The 22989-nt window shown below is 38.3% G+C and overlaps 1 long non-coding RNA gene across 2 annotated transcripts in view; it reads left to right on the top strand.

Moving 5' to 3' along the window:
* LOC129049499 (uncharacterized) overlaps positions 1 to 22989 on the top strand; it is a 90791-nt gene that overhangs the window by 40877 nt on the left and 26925 nt on the right. The window contains exons 2-3 of one of the 2 annotated variants that reach the window (XR_008512628.1): positions 12636 to 12700; positions 14165 to 15470. This is a non-coding gene — a long non-coding RNA (uncharacterized LOC129049499). Of the gene's footprint in view, positions 1 to 12635; positions 12701 to 14164; positions 15471 to 22989 lie in introns of those variants that run through there. The other variant, XR_010136749.1, reaches the window with a different exon arrangement.

Below are 22989 nucleotides of genomic sequence, written 5' to 3'. Positions count from 1 at the left end.
TTACATGTTTTTGTACAAACTGTGCTATCTTCCTGAAGTAATTATTTCTCCTTTTTTCCTGTATTAGTCTGTTCTCACACTACTATAAAGATACTACCTGAGCTTCAGTAATTTATAAACAAAAGAGGTTTAATTGACTCACAGTTCCACATGGCTGGAGAGGCCTCAGGAAAGTTACAATCAGGGCAAAAGGCAAAGAGGAAGCAAGACACATCTTACATGGCAGCAGGGGAGAGAGAGAGAGAGAGAGAGAGACAGCAAAGGGCAAAGTGCCACTTTTAAAATCATCAGATCCTGTGAGAACTATCACAAGAACAGCATGGGGGAAACTGTCCTCATGATCCAATTACCTCCTGCCAGGTTGCTCCCTCAACATGTGGGAATTACAATTTGGCTGAGATTTGGGTGGTGGCACAGAGTAAAACCAAGTAATTCTGCCCCAGCCCCTCCCAAATCTCACGTCCTTCTCACATTTCAAAATGCAATCATGCCTTCTCAACAGTGCCCTAGAGTCTTAACTCATTTCAGCATTAACTCAAAGTCCACAGTCCAAAGTCTCATCTGAGTGACAAGGCAGTTGCTTCCACCTATGAGCCTGTAAAATCAAAAACAATTTGGTTACTTCCAAGATACAATGGGGGTACAGGCATTTGGTAAATGTTCCCATTCTAAATGGGAGAAATTGGCCAAAACAAAGGGGTCACAGGCCCCATGCAAATCTGAAACCCAGAGGGGCAGTCATTAAATCTTAAAGCTCTGAAATGATCTCCTCTGACTCCATGTCTCACATCCAGGGCATGCTGATGCAAGGGTGGGCTCCCAAGGCCTTTGGCAGCTCCACCCCTGTGGCTTTGCAGGGTACAGCTCCTGTGGCTGCTTTCATGGGCTGGCATTGAGTGCCTGTGGCTTTTCCAGGTGCACAGTGCAAGCTGTAGGTGGATCTACCATTCTGGGGACTGGAGGTTGGTGGACTTCTTCTCACAGCTCCACTAGGGAGTGCCCCACTGGGGACTCTGTGTGGGGGCTCCAACCCCATATTTCCCCTCTACATTGTCCAAGTAGAGGTTCTCCATGAGGGCTGTGTCCCTGCAGCAGACTTCTGCCTGAACATCCAGGCATTTCCATACATTCTCTGAAATCTAGGTGGAGGCTCCCAAAGCTCAAATCTTGTCTTCTGCATACCAGCAGGCCCAACACCACATGGAAGCCCCAAGGCTTGGGGCTTGCACCCACTGAAGCAGTGGCCTAAGCTGTACCTTGGCCCCTTTTAGCCACCACTGGAGCTGGAGCAGCTGGGACACAAGGCACCAAGTCCAGAGGTTGCACAGAGCAGCAGGGCTCTGGGCCCAGCCCATGAAACCATTTTCCCCTACTAGGCCTCTGGGCCTGTGATGGGAGGGGCTGCCTCTGAAGATCTCTGACATGCTCTGGGGACATTTTTTCCATTGTCTTGGCAAGTTAACATTCAGCTCCTCATTACCTATGCAGATTTCTGCAGGTAGCTTGAATTTCTCCTCAGAAAATAGGTTTTTGTTTTCTACTGCATGGTCAGGCTATAAAGTTTCCAAACTTTTATGCTCTGCTTCCCTTTTAAAAATAAGTTCCAATTTCAAATCATCTCTCTCAGATTCAAACCTCCACAGATCTCTAGGGCAGGGGCAAACTACTGCCAGTCTCTTTGCTAAAGCATAACAAGAGTGACCTTTGCTCCAGTTCCTAAGAAGTTTCTCATCTCCATCTGAGACCACCTCAACCTGGACTTCATTGTCCATATCACAATCAACATTTTGGTCAAAACCATTCAACAAATCTTTAGGAAGCTCCAAACTTTCCCAGATTTTCCTGTTTTTTTTTTTTTTTCTGAGCCTTCCAAACTGTTCCAACCTCTGCCCATTACCCAGTTCCAAAGCTGCTTCCACAGTTTTAGGTTATCTTTATAGCAGCATCCCACTATCCTTGTACCAATTTTCTGTTTTCATGCTGCTATAAAGATACTACCTGAGAATGGGTAATTTATAAACAAAAGAGGTTTAATTGACTCACAGTTCCACATATCTGGGAAGGCCTCAGGAAACTTACAATCGTGGTGGAAAGTGAAATGAAAGCAAGGCACATCTTACATAGCAGCAGGAGGTGGGGGTGGGAGAGTGCCAGACACTTATCAAACAACCAGATCTTTTGAGAACTCACTCACTGTTATGAGAATAGCATGAGAGAAACTGTCCCCATGATTCAATCACTTCCTACCTTGTTCCTCCCTCAACTCATGGGGATTACAATTCAGATTACAATTGGAGATGAGATTTGGGTGGGGACACAACCAAACCATATCAGGGAGCTTCACAGTAAATTGGAAAAATATCCCTGCATTCTTAGTGGTAATAAATGGAGTATGTTTGCTTTTCGTTCACCAAAAAGTAAAGATCAATGGCAGTGGCTTGCTGCCACTCTCCATGGCTATGAAACACAGATATTGTGGAGGTTTGAAAGTAGGCTGTGGTGGGCAGAATAACAAGCTTCCAAAGATGTCCATGCCCTAATCCCTGGGACCATTGAATATGTTCCCATAGTTGGAAAACGACTTTGCATGTGAGGTAAAGCTTGTGATTGCTTGGGCCCTTAGAAGGAGGAAGAAGGAAGTGGCAGTCAGAGAGATACGCTAATGGAAGAGAAGGCAGAAGAGGCATGGCAGCCTGAGGAGGACTTGACCTGCACCTGTGGGCTTTGATGATGGAGGAAAGGGACCATGAGCCTTGGAATATGGGCAGGCCTGGTGTCTGAGAATGCCCTGGTCCACAGTCCACAGCCAACAAGAAAATGTGGACATGGGTCATAGCCCTGCCTTAATTTTGGCACTGTGAGGCTCTACACAGATGCCCAGTTGAGCCCTGCAGTTCTGGGACTTCTGCCTACAGAAATTGTGATGATAAATTAGTTTTGTTTTAAGCCACTAAACTGTGGTGATTTATTATGGCACCAAAGCAAATGACTACAGAGGATGTCACAGAGGTGGTTCACTTACCTGGCACCCAATCCACATCGGCATGTTTCAACTCATGCACAGATACCTGGTGCAATCCTTTGATGATGGGTTATAGGACTTATTTCAACTTCAAAGTAGGGATTGGGAATCAAAACAGCATATGCCCATCCCCAAAAACAGTTGTTTGGGGTCACTTTGATTAGAAGGGAGCAGTATAACTGTAGGCTTGTGGGACATCAATGACTCTTTGACGCAGGACAGTTGAGAAGTCTTTCATCATCCTTTTAGGTCTGACATTACTTTCTCTGTGTTCAGCCATTCAGCCACTCAACAAACATATTGAGAGCTGTCAAGCATTGCCTGGCACTCGTACGTATCTTGTTATAATTGTAATGATTTATTTTCATGCTAGTTTCCATCTCCAACTCCTACTACATTACTGGCACATAGTGGAACTTCATAATTGGCTATAAACAAATGGACTCCAGTAATTAATTTGTCCTAATTAATTATTTTGACCCAAAGTAAAATACTGTCATGTCCTTCTTCCCTAAACTATTGTACAAAAGCCTTTCCACTTCTTCTAATTCCGTTATGGCCTCTTACTCTAAAATAAGAGAAACATATTCAAGTTATTAGACTGGCAAATCATAATTTAAATTTCCCTTGGTTTTCATTTGTGTCATCTCTCTATTATTGTGACGATAGCCCTGTAATCCTTGTTTGTGTGATTCAACATAAAATATTCAGAGAGTATCACAAAGAAGGCTGCCTCTACTCTTATTTATTAATATAGGCCTAGGCATGCAATTTAAAACTTGCATGTTCATGTTTCAGCTGTTCTGTCAATAGATTTTTTAAAAATTGTACATTCCTAGGGGAAAGAATAAGTCACAGTTGCCCATCTCTCATGACATGCATGTGTTGCTATTTTAAATCCTAATAAATTTGTCACTTCTGGACAATGCTGTGCTATCTTGACCTTGCTCAGTCAGGCTTGTTGGTGAAAAGCAAATCATTTGAAAAGGCTGTGCCAATTCATTAGTTGTTGCATTTTCTATTTTCTTTTTGCTACATCAACTCTGAATATTTGATCATTTTTGTAATGAAACACCGTAACATTTTCTTGACTTTCCAATTCTTACTACTTTCATTAGCCCTGGAGTTCTTAAACAAACTATCATACTCCTCCCAGAAGTTACGGTTTCAACATGCTCCTTGTACTGAATTTTACAGTAAGCACAAGTTGGAAGCACATTTCCAAAGAATATTCTTTTGTTAATTTTTTGAACACAGGGCTTGAGAAAATACCTGATGCTTGAGACACATGTTAAAAACAAATTTTGCATAAGCCTATATTTAGATGGCTGGTTACTTCTCATCCAAAGAGGTGTTTTACAGGAGAAAGATTTAAAATTTACAATTTTTTCATGCAGTTTTCTCTGAACATTTGGATGGGCATCCAAAGGAGCATTGGGCAATTTCTTTTAAAGACTTTAAAACAAAAATGGCATTGAGAAATCCTCTGTGTTGAACGGTGAAAGTGTACACATGCAATTTTCAGCCTTTACAAAACTCACTTTCACGGAAAGAGAGAGAAATCAAGTACTATAATGAAATCAAGTTTATCATAAAACAAAGGCTACTTCTACTCTTACAGATGACAGTATACTTCTACATTTGCCCCACTGTGTGTTCACTCTTCTGGAGTCATCCACTATTATGTCAATTATGGCCCACTAGTTATGCAACCATTGCATTCCTATTATCTCAATCCACACAAGAACTTGGGAAAAGATGAAAAGGGATCATGATGAAAAAGTATTTGCAGTCTTCTGATGAAAGGCTACAAACCATTATTTCCCACTTACGTCTTTCTAGCCCCCTGGCTTCAATGGAAACCCAGATAATAATAATTATTATTACTGTTATTATTATTTTAACTTTTAGGCTCATGGGTACATGTACAGGTTTATTATACAAGTAAATTATGTGTCATGGGATGTTGGTGTACAGATTATTTTGTCACCCAGTAATAAGCATAGTAACATAGTTTTTTGATCCTCTCTTTCCTCCCAGCTTCCACCCTCAAGTAGGCCCTGGTGTCTATGGTTCCTTTCTTAGTGTTCTTATGTACTCAGTGTTTAGCTCCCACTTAAAAGTGAGGACATGAAATATTTGGTTTTCTGATTCTACTTTAGTTTTCTTAGGATAATGGCCTCCAGCTCCATCCATGTTACTGCAAAGGACATGATCTCCCTTTTTTGTGGCTGTGTAGTATTCCATGGTGTATATGTACCACATTTTCTTTATCCAGTCTACCATTGTTGGACATTTAGCTTGATTCCATGTCTTTGCTATTGTGAATAATCATGTGATGAACATACATGTGCATGTGTCTTTTTGGTAGAATGATTTACATTCTTTCAGGTATATGCCTAGTAATGGGATTTCTGGGTCAAATCGTAATCACGATTATTTTTTCTCATCTGATGAAAAAGGTGTTTTGTAGGATGAGCCAGGTAGCTTGTGACAGAAGTGTGGAGTCCCCAAATGGGCACCAAGGAAGAGTCAAATACATTCAATTGACTGCACCCTTAGAGCTTTGAAAATTGCTCCATGGCTGCCTGACCTACCAGCGAAACATCTATTTTAGAATACCAGATAGATTGCACATAAAAACATCTTCCTTTGTTTTTCAAGTCTATGAGGTCTTCCTCATTTATTCTTTTCCAGAAAGCCAGTTCTTCTGCCTTTTAATTTATTGGATCACTCTGCATCATTTCCTTCCATTGCAGGAGAACTTTCAGAGGCGAATCCATAAAAGAACAGATCCCTTTGGTATTGGATTCTGTGGAAATTTTACTTTTACTGTTAACTTTTTTTCCCTACAAAGTGATAAAGAGCACTTTGAAATGTTTTTATAAAGGCAGACCCCAACACATTTTTTTTTCTAGTTCAAACCATTTAAGGTGGAGAAACCTATTACACATATATACAAGAAACACATAATTTGCACATTAGTATTATGTTAGTGTTTCTCAATCTTTTTGAGTTTTTGGATGGCATGCCTCAATGATATGTGAAGTTAGGCCAGAATAGTTGTGGCACTACAAAGAAACTTCTCACTGAATGTCTGTTCTCTTTGACTACACTTTTTTCCTCCATCCAAGGATGTCTTAACTCATTAAATAAATGGGATTTTTTTTTTTTTGAAAAAACAAAACCCCAAACAAACCAACTGGTAAGTAAATTAATATGATTTCATCCAGAGAATCTTAGTAGAACTTTTGCTATAAATAACCACATGGGGCATCTGCATAAATGTGGGGTTAGTCAACCAACTTCTTGCAAGCCATGTAGAGGATAGGCTTTCAATCTGTCTGGAAGAAAACAGAATTGAGTGTTCTCAACCAGAGGCATTGTGTTGGTGACAATTTGTGAAGTGTAAAGTTTTCTGAAAACACAATGTCTCACTGTAACCCTAATGGGTGTGTTGCTCAAGGTACACTGCAAGTTAATATGCCAAGACACCAGGTTGCAGTAGAGAAAGAGGTTTAATTGTAGGGCTGCCCAACGAGGAGACAGGAGGAAACCTCAAATAAATCTGTCTCCCCGAGGAGTCTGGAGGTAGCGTTTTTAAGGGTTTTGGAGTGGGCTGAAGGGTGAAGACCATTGAGTGGTAGAAGAGCGTAGGGTGAAGTGATGGGACAGGGAGACAAGAAGCTGTATTCTCATGCTGATTCTGTTCCTCTGTGGGGGTCTTCCAACTGGTTTGTGTCAACTGTTTTGCTGTAATTTGCGATCTGAAAAACATCTTAAGCAATTCTTAAACAAAAGCCTTATGATTCTAAAGTCCGAAATCTCATCTATAGGAACAATGGGGATGCAAATGGTGAATATCTAGTGCAATGTGACTTCCAGTTAGAAGGAAGTGGATCAAAGTGCAGCCTGATTAATGCTAAATTATAACTTTATTTCTGTCCAGAATGCTTGTTAACCCTGTGAGGATTGCTTCATCGTCATTGGCTCATCATTTCAAACTTGGTCATTTGAAAGACTACTGGAATTATTTAAGGTGCATTTCTCACCAACACAATTGGCAATTATTCAGAGATAAATATCTGATAAAAAAGAATCAATTATTTTGGGAGGGCAATACTTATTACATTATGCAACCAAATGATCTGTTTCTATACCAGCATGTTGCTGACTTTTAGATGATATATTATGGGAAAACTTTGTAATTGGAGTTGACGGTGAATTTCTCCAAAGTCATGTCTTGGTGGAAGAAAATAAATTGTTTATAACTGTCCAGTAAAATGAACCCGAACAACAAAGCTATTTTACAACATGGCTCAAAATTTAAGAAACCTCTTCTTTGTTTTTTAAACCTTTATTTTAGGTTTAGGGATACATGTGCAGGTTTGTTATTTAGGTAAACTCATGTCATAGGGGTTTGTTCTACAGATTATTTCTCCACCCAGGTACTAAGCCTAGTACTCAATGGTTATTTTTTTTTGGATCATCTTCTTTCTCCTACCCTCTACCCTCAAGTAGGCCCCGGTGACTGTTGTTCTTCTCTTTGGGTCCATGAGTTGTAATCATTTAGCTTCCACTCATAAACGAGAATGTGCAGTATTTGATTTTCTGTTCCTGCATTAGTTTGCTAAGGATAATGGCCTCCAGCTCCATCCATGCTTCTTCAAAATACATGCTATCATTCTTTTTTATGGGTGTATAGTATTCTATGGTGTATATATACCACATTTTCTTTGTCCAGTCTACCATTGATAGATATTTAGGTTGACTCCGTCTTTGCTATTATGAATAGTGCTCCAATGAACATACATAGGCATGTGTTTTTATGATAAAACAGTTTATATCCCTTTGAGTATGTACCCAGTAATAAGATTGCTGGGTCAAATGGTACTTTAAATTTGAGCTCTTTGAGGAAATGCCACATGGCTTTCCACAGTGGTTGAACTAATTTACACTCCTACTGAGAATGAATGAGTTCCGTTTTCTCTGCAACCTTGCCAGCATCTGTTATTTTTTGACTTTTTAATAGTAGCCATTCTGGCCAGTGTGAGATGATATCTCAATGTGGTTTTGACTTACATTTCTCTATTTATCAGTGATATTGAGCTTTTTTTCATAAGCTTGTTGGATGCATGTATGTCTTCTTTTGAAAAGTCTTGTTCATGTCCTGTGCTCACTTTTTAATGGGGTTGTTTGTTTTTTTCTTGTAAATATGTTTAAGTTCAGTATAGATGCTGGACATTAGACACTGATGTGGTTAGGCTTTTTCTCCCCATCCAAATCTAATCTTGAATTGTAATCCCCGTAACTCCCATAATACCTCCATGTCAAGAAAGAGACCTGGTGGAGGTAATTGAATCATGGGGGCAGCTTACCCCTTGCTTTTCTCATGATAGTGAGTTCTCATGAGATCTGATGTTTTTTTAAGGTGCTCTTCCCCCCCTTCACTCAGCACTTCTCCTTCCTGCTGCCTTGTGAAGAAGATGCCTTGCTTCCTCTTTGCCTTCCACCACCATTGTAAGTTTCCTGAGGCCTTCCCAGCCATGCTGAACTGTGAGTCAATTAAACCTCTTTCCTTTATAAATTACCCATCTCAGGCAGTTCTTTATAACAGATGCAGAGTTTGCAAATATTTTCTCCCATTCTGCAGGTTGTCTGTTTACTCTGTCGATATTCGCTTTTGCTGTGCAGAAGCACTTGAATTTAATTAGATCCCTTTGTGGATTTTTTGCTTTTGTTATGACTGCTTTTGGCATCTTCATCTTGAAATCTTTGCCCATTCCTATGTTCAGAATTGTATTGCCTAGGTCATCTTCCAGAGTTTTTGTAGTTTTGGGTTTTACACTTAAGTCTTTAATCCATCTTGAGTTGATTTTTGTACATGGTATAAGGAAGTGGTCCAGTTTTATCTTCATCTTCATCTTCTGAATATGGCTAGCCAGTTATCCCAGCATCATTTATGGACTAGGAAATTCTTTCCTCATTGCTTTTGTCAGCTTTGTCAAAAATCAGATGGTTGTAGGTGTGTGGCCTTATTTCTGGGTTCTCTATTCTGGTCTTTTGGTCTGGGTGTGTGTTTTTATATCAGTACAATGCTGTTTTGATTACTGTAGCCCCATAGTACAGTTTGAAATCAGGTAATGTTATGCCTCCAGCTTTGTAATTTTTGCTTAGTATTGGCTTGGCTATTTAAGTTCTTTTTAATTCTATGTGAATTCTAAAATAGTTTTTTTCTAGTTCTGTGAAGAATTCCATTGGCAATTTGATAGGAATAGCATTGAATCTGTAAATTACTTTGGGTAGTATGACCATTTTAACAATATCGATTCTTCCTATCCATGAGCATGGAATGTTTTTCCATTTGTTTGTGTCATCTCTGATTTATCTGAGCAGTGTTTTTAAATTCTCATTGTAGAAATCTTTCAATTCCCTTGTTAGCTGTATTCCTAAGTATTTTATTCTTTCTGTGGCTATTGTAAATGGGATTGCCTTCCTGATTTGGCTCTTAGCTTGGCTACAGTTGGTGTATAGGAATGTTAGTGATTTTTATGCATCCATTTTGTATCCTGAAACTTTGCTGAAGTTTTATACCAAGTGAAAGAGCTTTTGGGCAAAGACTATGGGGTTTTCTAGACACAGAATCAGGTTACTGCAAACAGAGAGTTTGACTCTCGTTTCTTATTGGGATGCCCTTTATTTATTTCTGTTGCCTGATTGCTCTGGCCAGGACTTCCAACATTACGTTGAATAGGTGTGGGGAGAGAGGGCACTCTTGTCTTATGCTGGTTTTCAAGGGGAATGCTTCCAGTTTTTTCCCATTCAGTACAATATTGGCTGTCAGTTTGCATAGATGGCTCTTATTATGAGGTATATTACTTCAATACCTAATTTATTGAGAGTTTCCAACATGAAGGATGTTTAATTTTATCAAAAGCTTTTTCTGCATATATTGAGATAGTATTTTATGTCTTTAGTTCTGTTTAAGAGATGAATCATGTTTATTGATTTGTGACTGTTGAACCAACCTTGCATTCCAGAGATTAAGCCTTTTTTGATCATGGTGGATCAGCTTTTTGATGTGCTGCTGGATTTGGTTTGCTAGTATTTTGTTTCTTGAGGATTTTTGCATTGACGTTCATCAAGGGTATTGGCCTGAAGTTTTCTCTTTTTGCTGTTTCTCTGCCAGGTTTTGGCATCAGGATGATACTGGCCCTAAAATGAGCTGGGGAGAATTCCCTTCTCAATTTTTTTAGAATAGTTCCAGTAGGAATGTTACCAGCTCTTCTTTGTACATCTGGTAGAATTTGGCTGAGAATTCATTTGGTCTTGGGCTTTGTTTAGTTGGTAGGCTCTTTACTACTGATTTAATTTCAGTGTTATTGGTGTGTTCAGGGATTCAGTTTCTTCCTGGTTCAGTCTTAGGAGGGTGTATGTGTCCAGAAATTCATCTGTTTCTTTTCGATTTTCTAGTTTGTGTGCATAGAGCTATTCACAGTAGTCTCTGATGGTTATTTGTATTTCTGTGGGGACAGTGGCAACATTCCCTTTGTCGTTTCTAATTGTATTTATTTGGATCTTCTTCAGGTGTTTCTCACGTTCATTTGGTCAAGTATGGAGTTTAGTTCCTGAATATATTTGTTAATTTTTTGCTTTGATGATCTTTCCAGTACTGTCAGTGTGGTGCTGAAGTCTCCTGCTATTATTGTGTGGAAGTCTAAGTCTCTTTGAAGGTCTCTAAAAACTTGCTTTATGAATCTGGGTGCTCCTATGTTGGGTGCATATATATTTAGGATAGTTATGTCTGCTTGTTGAATTAAACACTTTACCATTATGTAATATCCTTCTTTGCTTTCTTTTTTTTCATCTATCTTGGTTTAAAGTCTTTTTTTGTCTGAAATTAGAATTGCAACTCCTGCTTTTTTATGTTTTCCACTAGTTTTGTAGATTTTAAGAAACAGCTTCTAAATGTCCATAGCATATAGCTGAGGACATCTGCCAACAGTGTGACACAGGTACACAGGGAATTCCTGTCTCCTGGTATCTTTTTTTTTTTTTTTTTTTTGAGATGGAGTCTGGCTCTGTCACCCAGGCTGGAGTGAAGTGGCATGATCTTGGCTCACTGCAAACTCCACCTCCCAGATGCGCACCATTCTCCTGCCTCAGCCTCCAGAGTAGCTGCAACTATAGGCGCCTGCCACCACGCCTGGCTAATTTTTTATATTTTTAGTAGAGACGGGGTTTCACTGTGTTAGCCAGGATGGTCTCGATCTCCTGACCTCATGGTCCACCTCCCTCAGCCTCCCAAAGTGCTGGGATTACAGGCGTGAGCCACCGTGCCTGGCGTCTCCTGGTATCTTTGGATCAGCTGAGACATATCTACTTCTGATCATGTAGGGAACAGTTTATATTTATACTCTACCTGAAGATTCAAGGTTTAGATATAAATTTGGCAAGAAGAAGAATGCAAATGTTTATTGGGAAGGAACTCTATTAAAAGCACTTATAACATTAAAATATTTTAACTACTATGATTCATCAATAGGTTACTCAAATAATTCTTCAAGATATCGGAAGTTTAAAATTGGAGAGCCAACCCAAATTCAACTAGGCTAGGCTGTTACACTATTGTCAGTTATTCATTCAGCCATTAACTCATTCATCTATTCATTCATTTATTTTATACACACACACACACACACACACACACACATATATATATTTAAGACAGAGCATCACTTTATTGCCCAGGCTGGAGTGTAGTGGTACAATCTTGGCTCACTGTAACCTCCGCCTCCCGGGTTCAAGTGATTCTCCTGCCTCAGCCTGAGTAGCTGGGATTACAGGGGCTCACCTCCATACCTGGCTACTTTTTGTATTTTTAGTAGAGACGGGATTTTGCCATGTTGGCCAGGCTCCAACCTCAAGTGACCTGTCCACCTCAGCCTCCCTAGGTGCTGGAATTACAGGTGTGAGCCACTGTGCCTGACCATAATAAATATTTACTGATGGCCTACTAGGGCACTCCAGACCCGTTATGTACATTATATCTAATCCTGTTATCATAGCTGAGAAGTAGGGATTATTATGTCCATTTTACAAGAGAAAAGAGATTTAGAGAAATTAGATTTCCCAAAGCTACATGGTTAAGCATGTGATAGAACCATCATGTGAAATGAAGTTTTGCTTTAAAATTCTGAGGTTTCCCCTTTACCTCACTCTACCTCCTTACCAATATACTTGGTGCACATATAAAACATTTTCTCAAACCATGCTCCCTGAAACATAAACTGTTAGCAACTGTTACAAAAAAGGGGTTCCATACTCAAACAAGTGCTCAATATGACGGTAGATTGTGCTCCTATTCTCAATTATCCACTCCCCACTTCCTTATAAGAGAATTATGCATCCCTGAGGATTGTCATGTGAAGCATAGTGCCTCCTGCGGGAGAGGGAGAGAGACCTCCCTTGCCCCATCACCTTTGAGTTTGGCATGTGACATTCCAGTGGAACGTGAATGCCCAGGCAGAAACTCTAAGATGCCTTGGGACATTTCTACCATTCCTTTTGCTCTTATATCTGGCACGTTCTATAACACGGCTATTTTTTTCAGCCTGAGACCTGGAATGAGAAGACGTGGATCAGAGCCGTGATGACCAGCAGCTGGTAACATGTGTTGTGAGTAAGAAACAGAGCTTTGTTGTGTTATAAGCTGCTGAAATTGAGAGGTTGTTTGTTATGGGGCAATATTAACTCACGTAAAAATACTGCATAGTATATCTCTCTCTCAGATATCCATAAGGAAACTGAGCATATTTTAGGTTTGGAGAAGTCTTACATTAAAAAAAAAACTAAAAAAAAACATAGTGGATTAAACAGTCATATATTTACATCTATTCTTTCATGAACTAGTGTTAAATGTCAGTTAAAAGGATTTTAAACAAAGAAGGCATAGTACAAAGAAGACCGGAAATAAATGAAGTGCAGATAAGAGATGGCTTCAAAATCTTGGAAGCTGGCTAGGTGCAATGGCTCACATATGTAATTCCAGCACTTTGGGAGTCCAAGGTAAGACGATCACTTGAGGCTAAGAGTTTGAGACCAGCCTAGGCAATGTAGCAAGACCCCATCTATAAAAAATAAAAATATTAACAGGACGTAGTGGGACACACCTGTAGTCCAAGCTGCTCAGGAGTCTGAAGTGGGAGGATTTCTTAAGCCCAAGAGTTTGAGGCTACAGTGAGCTATGATCACATTATTGCCCCCTGGCCTGGGCAATAGAGCAAGGCCCTGTCTCAAGAAAACAATTTTTATCGGAAGCTGCAAATCAGAAGAATGTATATCTAAAATTTCTAGACCAAAGAAAGAAATCTAAGCAAACAGTGGGGAGAAGTCTGAAACACATCAAATTGAACCCTCAGTCTCCCAAAGATTCAAAACTGAAGGCACAAGATACATCTGAAGCCAGGGGTATGGTTAAATCTGCAAGTAGTAAGTAGGTTTGAAAGCTTAAAATAAGTTGCAATTAGAGCCCGTGTGTCCTCCTCCTTTACCCCATGCAGCAGAATGACTGTCTTTCCCCCACTGTGTCAGAAGATGGGTGTTTTAGTCACTGGGAAAATGGAGCCAGAGGGATCTGGTATTGAAAGCATTAGGAGAAAGAGAAGGTAAAACAAAAATGAAAGGATTCAGTGAAAGTTGAGACTGATGACTGAGGTCCACCTCCACACCCTCTTTCACATTTAGCTGCCAGGATACTGACAGCCAGGCCTGTACTCCCCAAGCAGGAGATGGGGGTATTCATTTCTGGGGATGCTGACAAGACCACGAGAAACACCTAGAGACAGAGTTTGGGATACTCCAAGGAAATGGCCACCATATCACTTGAGAGTACAGCCCAGTGGACAAGTCCTCTGCCCACCAATGAAACTATGCTCATGAAATGAGAATATACATCGGGAATCAGGATGACAACCCCATAGTACTGATAGGAGCTAGAGAACAGTGAAGCAATGCCTTCAAAATTCTGGGGTAAAATATTTTTCCACTTAGAGTTTTATAGCCAGAAAAACTATTAATCAGATGCGAGGTTAGAATGAAGACACTAGTAGACATTTAAGGTCTCAACATATTTTCACCTAGGCTTGTTCAGGAGACCCTTGAAACATCTGCTCCAGCAAAATAAACGGAGTAAAACAAGAAACAGAGAGAGTTCTAAGCTCCAGGAAGCAGAGAAGCAAAGAAGATTGTGTTGATGACAAGAACGTCCCACGGCTACAGCTGTTCCAGAGAGCAGCAGAACTGCTTGGCACAAGAGGACGGAGGGCTCCAAGGGGTACGCCTTCAAGAAGAAAGCTACACAGTTAGAATATTTAATGTTTGAACTAATTCAAAGGAGAGTTTCAGTTATGTTAGAGAGTTGGGTAGTAAATTATTAACTGATGTAGAAAACTAAGCAAACATAAAATGTCATTTATAATTCCAGTTGATATAAGAAATTTTAAATAAAGGAAAGGTAGTACTTGTGGCTCAACTGTGAATAATAGTTGTGTAGCCACAGTAAGATAAACTGCTTATATTTATTTAAACCCAAACCACAATATAAGTATACTGAGTGAAATGAAGAGTGGGACACACCAAAAGCGGATATAATGTCTTAGTTCATTCGTGTTGCTATAAAGGAATACTTGAGGGTGGGTAATTTATTAAGACAAGAGGTTTATTTGGCTCATGGTTCTCCAGGCTGTACAAGCAGCATGGAACCAGCATCTGCTTGGCTTCTGGTGAGGTCTCAGGAAGCTTCTACTGGTGGTGGAAAGAGGAGGGGGGCTGTGTATGCAGAGATCACATGAAGAGAGAAGAAGTAAGATAGAAAGTGGGGAGGTCCCACGCTCTTTTTAGCAATCATCTCTTGCAGGAACTAAAAGAGTGAGAACTTAGTCATTGTCAAGAAGACAGTACCAAGCCATTCATGAGGGATCCATTCCCACAACCCAAACACCTTCAAACAGACCCCACCTCCAACATTGGGGATTAAATTTCAACATGAAGTTTGTGGGACAAACATCCAAAGTATAGCAATATCCTGTTTCACAGACAGCAATAGGTGATATCTAAAACTAAAGGATCAAGAAATAGGAGATAGGCGTGTGTCATATAGATTGCATATGGTAAGTAGCAAAAGAGACAGAAAAAGAGTTTAAAGTATCTGATGTATTAGTTGGAAAAACAAAGAACAAAACTACAGCACAACAATGTGAAGTTTCAGAATTCAGGGAACAAAAAGAAATTCCTAAAAGCTTCCAGACAGATTAAAAAATAGTAGATGACAAATCTCCTACAAAGGGGATTGGGTGTGGGGAAGAATGGGATGAAGAGCCTTTTAAATGTAAGCCTGTAGTAGTACCTAATTTTAAAAATTATGTTCTTTTGTTACTTGATAACAAATAAATCTTCAATTTAAAGGCGGAAAAAAAAACCCACTGTTAACTAAATGTATCCACTTATTTGACCACAGATCACTTTTTTCCTGGCTCTTGAGGGACAAATGATCTATGAATTTCCTTTTTAGAAAAACTGCTCTGACAGGGAGAAAACAACAAAAAAACTTTGCAAAGGATTACATGTAAAACTATGTCCTTGAACTATTTACATATATGCTTAGTGGAAAAGGAAGTCTTGATAAAGAAAGAACCCAAGTGCACTATCCATGAAGGACTTACAGTTCCTCCTCTTTCCCCTGCTTTCGGTCAGATGAGCAACTTTCTGTGAATTTCACTAGGGGGAATGGGAAGGTCTTTGTAAAACCCTATCTTGCTCTAGCATATCAACAGCTGGTCTTTGGTGATAGTATTCTAGATACACATGCCATGATCATTCATCAAGCATACTGCCAAATTACATTCCTTTGCTTTGGAATTTCTTTGCCTTTGGAGTTTTCCAATGCTTTGTGAAGACTCTGGCTTCTAAAATTCTGAGACATACCACATTTCAGTGAGTGTTATGGGATTACTGAGGGGGTGAAATAAACCTGACATTACAAGTATATCTGACTACTGCCACTCTTTCTTTGTTTGCTATATAATACTTTCTGGAAGCTCCACTGCACTGCTGCCCCATATTGAACTTACTCTCAACTTGGACCTAAAGGGTTTAAGAACTCTTTTCGCACATGCTGCTGTTAAGCCCAATCTCCTCAGTTTTATCTTTGGATTCAAGTTCTTGACTTTATCTGTCATAAATGAAGTATGGCTTGAGAGATCCTTTTGAAACCTGTTCTGTCATTCAAAACATATTTCACCTCTAGTAGCTTCATGTCACCCACCTATCTTATAAGCACTCTTCTATATATTTCTTCAAGTGATTGCTTGCAAGGGTGAATCAGTTGGATCCAAGGAAATTGATCAGCACATTTAGCAAGCACTGATTAATCAGTTTTAATTAGCCAAACTGTAATTTCATAATGCCCAAATTTCTCCAGCCTGTCCAATGGATATTATGTCAGATGGCTTAAATTCCAGAATCATTGTATCTATCACTGTCTGTTTGGTGGGCTTAGTTATCCTTTCACAAAAAGAAAATGTAAATAATTTCACATGATGTTTTGAATGAACATCTTCTGGCTTGATAATCACCATTTCTTCTGAAGATTGCCTCACAAACCATTCTAAGACATTGATTTTAGAAGTTTCTCCAAGATTTCTGTCCAGAGGAAAATAATCTTTCTTTTTTTAATGAAAAATCAAAACTGTATATTGGCCTATGCTTTTAGCACTTCTCTCTCCATAGTTCTTGAAAGATCATTGACAATGTTTCATGCATCTTTTAAAAAGTGATCTCAGTATTCTGAGACATAATTTGCCCAGATCACATGATTTTTTGCTCATCTTGGGCTTCAATTCCTTCTCTTCATTTTTTTCTGAGGACTGTTCTCATATATCCTTCATATCAAATCAGAATCAGGTTTGGAGAGCATTCTCAACTGCAAATGTACAGGGGGTTGTAAGGATAATAAACTCAACGAGAGTAGAAATCTACCTTTAAACCCAAATAGATTGATAATTACATTAAATTTACATTGACTAGAGACTCCTTCTATAAAAAACAAAGATGGCCATGCAAATTTAAAAAAATCCAGTTATTTCCTGCTTACAATCTGACATCAAAAACATAAGGTTACAGAAATACTGATGGTAAAAGTATACAAACAATAAACCATGCAAATACTAACTGAGAAAAAGCTAGTGTATTAATAACAAGCAAATAGTCTTTGTGGAGAAGTCATTCTTGAAGAAAAAGAAAGATGTTTTATGATCAACCACCAGGAAGATATAACAATCCTAAATATGTATCCATATAATACATAACCTCAAAATATGTAAAGCAAAATTGCACACTTTAAAGGAATAAGTAGATAAATCACATATTAATGTGTATTAGGCTGTTTTTTCATTGTTATAAAGAAATACCTGAGACTGGATAATTTATGAAGAAAGAGGTTTAATTGGCTCACAGTTCTGCAGGCTGTACAAGAAGCATGTGCCAACACCTGCTTGGCTTCTGGTGAGGGCTCCAGGAGGCTTACAATCATGGTGGAAAGTGACGAGGGTAGAGTGAAGGGGGGCAGCACGTCACATGGCAAGAGTGGGGGTAAAAGAGCGAGAAGAGAAGGCCAGTCTCTTTAAAACAATCAGCCCTCATGTGAACGAACTCATCACCAAGGGGAGGTGCTAAGTCATTCATGAAGGATTGGCCCCCATCCAATCTCGGGCCATTGGCCCCACCTCCAACTTTGGGAATGGCATTTCACCATGAGATCTGGAGGGGACAAACACTTAAACCATATCACACAGTGAGACAATTTAATACAACTGTATCAGTAACTAATAAACAGGGAGTTTTTGACAAAATTATGGTAAGAATACAGAAGATGCCAACAATTCAGTTGACAAACTCGACCAAATGGAAACCTTTAAAAGAGTGCACTCATGATTTTTAAATAAACGGTATTTTCAGACACCTGTGTAACATTTACAAAACATATGGCAGGCCATAAAGTTAATCATACCAAATTTAAGAGAATTTAATAATAAAGAGTGTGTTCCATTTTCTCTAATCACAGTGCAATTAAGATAACAACCAATAGCATAAAGCTAATTGGAATATTTCCATATGTTTGGAAATCAGTATTATACTTCTAAATAACCCATGGGTCAAGGAAGAATGGAAATTAGAAAATATTTTAACTGAATTGTAATGAAAAATACTTAACTCGTCTGGGATATAATGATCGTTGTGCTTAGAAGGAAATTTATTACCTTAAATGCATATGTTAGAAAAAAAGGAAGTCTAAAAATCGATGACCTAAGCATATAAATGAAGAAGTTTGTAAAAGAACAAAAGTTAAGTCTAAAGAAAGTAGAAGGAAAGAAAAATAGAAGAATACAGAGGATCAACAAAGTTTGTCATTTGACATACGTAATACAGGTGATAAACTCATAGTGGAATTTTTCTAGAAAAATGGAAAAAAGTACAAATAACTAGTATCAGTAATGAAAAAATATATTTTATAAACTCAAAAATTATAACATCTTGTGAACAAATGCATTCCCAAAAGTTTGAAAATTTAGATAAAATGTGAATTCCTGGAAAACATAGCTTATCAAAGTAAACACAAGAATTAATAGAATATCTGAAATCTGCATAAATCTGTACCTATTAAAGAAGTTGAATCCATCATTTAGAATTTCCCGCAAAGAAAACTCTAGTCACATTTGGCTTCATGTGTGAATCATTTCAAACATTTAAAGAAGAAATTTCACCAATTTTATACAATGTTCTGCAGAGATAAGAAAAAGAATATATTCCAACTTGTTTTATGAGGCTAGCATAATTTTGATTCTAAAACTTGGAATGAACAATAATTAAAAGTTAGCTTTGTTTATTAACATAGATGCAAAAATTCTACATAAAATATTAACAAAATGAATCCAGCCATATATGAAAGGGGCTTATATCCAAAATGCATAAAACCTTTTACAGATCTGTAACAGACAGACAACCCAATAGCAAAATGGGCATGAAAATTGTACAGATATTTCACAAAAGGAATATTTGAACGGCTAATGTGTGAAGGGATGTGCAACCTCATTAGTAATCAGGGAACTGAACATTAACGATATAATGAGATATCACAATATATCCACCAAAAAGGCTATATAGTAACTAAGACTTAGTGTAGGACATGATGTGGAGCCACAGGCAGCCTTTGCTCTGCTGATGAGAGTGTAAATTGGTAACTTCTATGGAATTAGCCACTGAGCATAAACATATGCATGTTCTATGGCCCAGCATTTCTACCCCATGTCTGTATATGCTCAACAGAAACACATGCAGATATGTACCCAAAGACGTGTACAGAAATGTTTATAGCAGCGTGTTTTATAAAAGCCAAAAAGTGAAAAACAAGCCAAATATCTATCAAAAGACAAAGCAGTACATAGTGTTTTATTCAAATAATAGAATACTATAGAGTAGAATAGGGTAAATTAATGCTATATGCAACAACATGGAAGACTCTCATAAACATATTATTGGATGACTAAAACCAGAGACTATATATATACATATATGTATACACACACACACACACACACACGCCATGAATTCATTTATATAAAATTCAAAATTCGGCAAATTGATAGTGTCAGAAGTCCAGATAGCAATTACCTTTGGGAAGAAGGAAAGGGAGGGTGGTGTTTGGGAAAAGGGACAGAAAGAAGACTTCTGGGGTGCTGATAATTTTCAATTTCTTGCCCTGTGTGGTAGCTACACAGTTAGGTCTATTTTTCATAATTCATGAACTGTTCAGCTATGATTTATATGTTTCTGTATGCATTATATGCTTATAAACATTTTTCTATTACAAAACTTAAAGATATTATGCAATTAACACTCAACTGATTTTCAAAAATTAAAAAAAAATTGACTAACCCATTATTGGTGAGAATGTAGAACAATAATACTCATTCACTGCTGGTGGGAATGTTAATTGGTACGAGCGTGTACCAGTTGGAAACAGGTTGGCATTAACTAATAAGACTGAAAAATCATGCTATGATCTAGGAAATCCACTCTAAGTACATACCTGAAGAATATCATGTGAATATGCACTAAAATACCTGTAGCATTATTTCAAAACTGAAAACCATATATATCAACATAATATATAAATTATGATACATCTATAAAATTTATATAAAATGTACACAAGTAAACTATAGCTACAAACATCAACATGGATGAATTGTACACATGATGCTAAGTTAAAAAGACAAGACACAAAGTCACACATGCAGTATGATCTCACGAGTTTGGAAACATGCAAAACTAAACTCTTGCTTGATGAATGCCATTTGCACATGGTAAAACTATAAAGAAAGAGATGATATTGTCACAAAATTTAGAAGAGTGGTTACATTTTAGGGAGTGGGGCAGGTAGTGAGTATAATTTGCAAGGCTATAGGGACTTAGGTTCATAGGGGTAGTGCCCAGGTTCTTTCTCATGACCTCCGTGGTTTTTCATGAACTTTTACCCTACGTGTATTTGTTAATCTAAAATACATGCTATATCTATCTTTCCTTCTATACGTAATATTTTAAAGTAAGAAAATGCTACAATACTTTCTGAAGAATGTATTATTGAGAGTTACTTTTCCATAATAATTATTTTTATTATGAAATCATGTTTTTATTCCTGAAGTCAGTTGTCACAATATCTTAGTCATAGAGCATTCAGACTATTCAGACCTTACTCATATGAAATCATTTATTAGGATATATCTATTCATTTGATTCTGATATTGAAAAAAACAGATCAAAGGTTATAAACCCAAATAGTTCTCAGAGTCCAGGAACTAACACAAATGAGTTAAGAGGGCCTGTTACAGGACAAGACTGCTAAGCTTTTATGGCAAACGTATTTAATAACTACTTAAAATATTGCAGAGTCAATAAAACACCCAAATAAAACATACCCTTGAGCCAAAGAGAAGAGAGGCAAATAATTTTGATCCTTTCAAAGAATGTAGCATCTGCCAGGCTATTTTGCATAATCCAGTTTAATTCTGGGTTCTCTATTTGTTGTATAGTTATCACCATATATTTACATTTCTGAAAATGTAGCTTTATTTGCTCAAAAATTTACCAGAAACTTTATTTAAGCTATCATGATCTTTCCTTATGTTCCCCGCAAAAATGAAGGACAAAGGTAGTACAGATTGATAAAAAAAATGCCCAAACTAGATTGTAGAGAGTTAACTCAATAAATGACCATCAGGTTTGTCATTGCTCAGAATGTCCCCTAAAGTTCTATGACTTGGATTGGTCCTATTAAGTCTGAACTTTTCTCAATTATGTCTATCCAATTGAACTTATGATTTACAAGACAAAAGAAGAGTTTTCTGGATGTTGCTCTAACTGCTCACACTCTTTGTTCATTTCTACCACAGAAAGTAGTCTTTTCTAGGTTGTATTTATTGGACCAATGTGGACAAATGATCACATGGCGGACCCGAAATAGGCCCAAAGCACAGACTGCCTTTTACAGCACTATCAAGCTGATCAACTGTGAAGGCACCCTTAGCAGAGACATTTGCAATTGACATTTTAATTTTTTTATCTCGTGTAACTGCTGAAGTAGAGTTACTAGAAACTAGTGTGATTTAAGGGGAGTTTCTTGCTCTACAAAAGTTATTTAGACAAAAGTACGTAATATTGGGTACATGGGGCTGCCATAATCCAATGATGCTATTTTGTTCTGGAAGCATGACTTATCACTTTGGTGGGGTGCTATCCCGGAATAGCTCTGAAGCTTTAAAAAACTCTCTCTGAATGCCTATTTTTAAAAAAATCTTTTATTTTATGTCTTCTTTTTTAATTTAAAATTTCTGTCTAACACAACAAATCAGTACTACAGAAGTGGCCCTACAGTTTACCCCAGCAATTTATTCATATTTGATGTAATTTTAAAATCTTCTTTTTAAAAGATATGTCTTGCCCTTCTCCCCAAATTAGGAGAGGCCACATCTTCTCTTCGATGGTTTGTAAGGACTGTATTCTAAAGGGGGAGAACAGAAGGATAACACATAGGCAGGAAAACAAATCTTCGTTTCTCTAGTTTTTCTCTTTTTTTGCCAATATGACTGTCTTTCGGCAGGCTGCTGGCCAGCTTCTAGAACCACCAGGTCATTGCTTCTCCCTTGATTTGACCTTGTCTAGAGCCATCATACTAATCCAGAATTGTTTCCTTTCATTGTGCAACCTTGGCTTGAACTACACTCACCTTAAAACACTGCTGTCCACATTAGGAGCATTTACTTAATGTCGGTATACCTGATTCAATTGGTGCCTAGGGATTCTATTCACAGGCTGTTGTGGGTGCTGCTGCTAATCCATAAGTCAGCTGTCTCTGGAGGACTGCCCCTGGATGTTGCAGCCTTCTTGTTAGGCGGTGCTTGGATGGTGTGCTCTCCCCAGTATCACTCCTGGGTGGCTGAGAGCCAATGACTGTCTGGGGTCGGGGGATAAAAAAGACCCACTCAAACCACTAATGGGATGAACTCTGAAGTGCAGTTTAAACTCTACTTGTCCACCATTACATTGAGATAAGCACAGATTCCATCTGAGGCCACTGTCTTGCCCCTTCCCCATTCTGCTTCTCTCCCTACTCTGCAGTTTTCTCCTGAGAACACTGTCAAGGGCTGTGAAGGGTAGGTTTGCCCTAGTTGCAAGCTAAGTTCGCCTGCCACAGTTTTATCAATGCTGGAAGAAGACAGGAGACTCCTGTGTCAGAAACAAAGAACAATTTTGTACACATAGCAATAGCAGTAGCCAGAGTATCATTATTTTGGCATAGGTTCCCCAAGTTCTTATTTTCAAACAGGACCAGATGACAACCGCACGTGCGG

This window comes from Pongo abelii, chromosome 14 (genome assembly GCF_028885655.2).
Source record: "Pongo abelii isolate AG06213 chromosome 14, NHGRI_mPonAbe1-v2.0_pri, whole genome shotgun sequence".
Classification (NCBI taxonomy): Eukaryota; Metazoa; Chordata; class Mammalia; order Primates; family Hominidae; genus Pongo; species Pongo abelii.
This window is presented reverse-complemented; position numbering and strand designations above follow the sequence as displayed.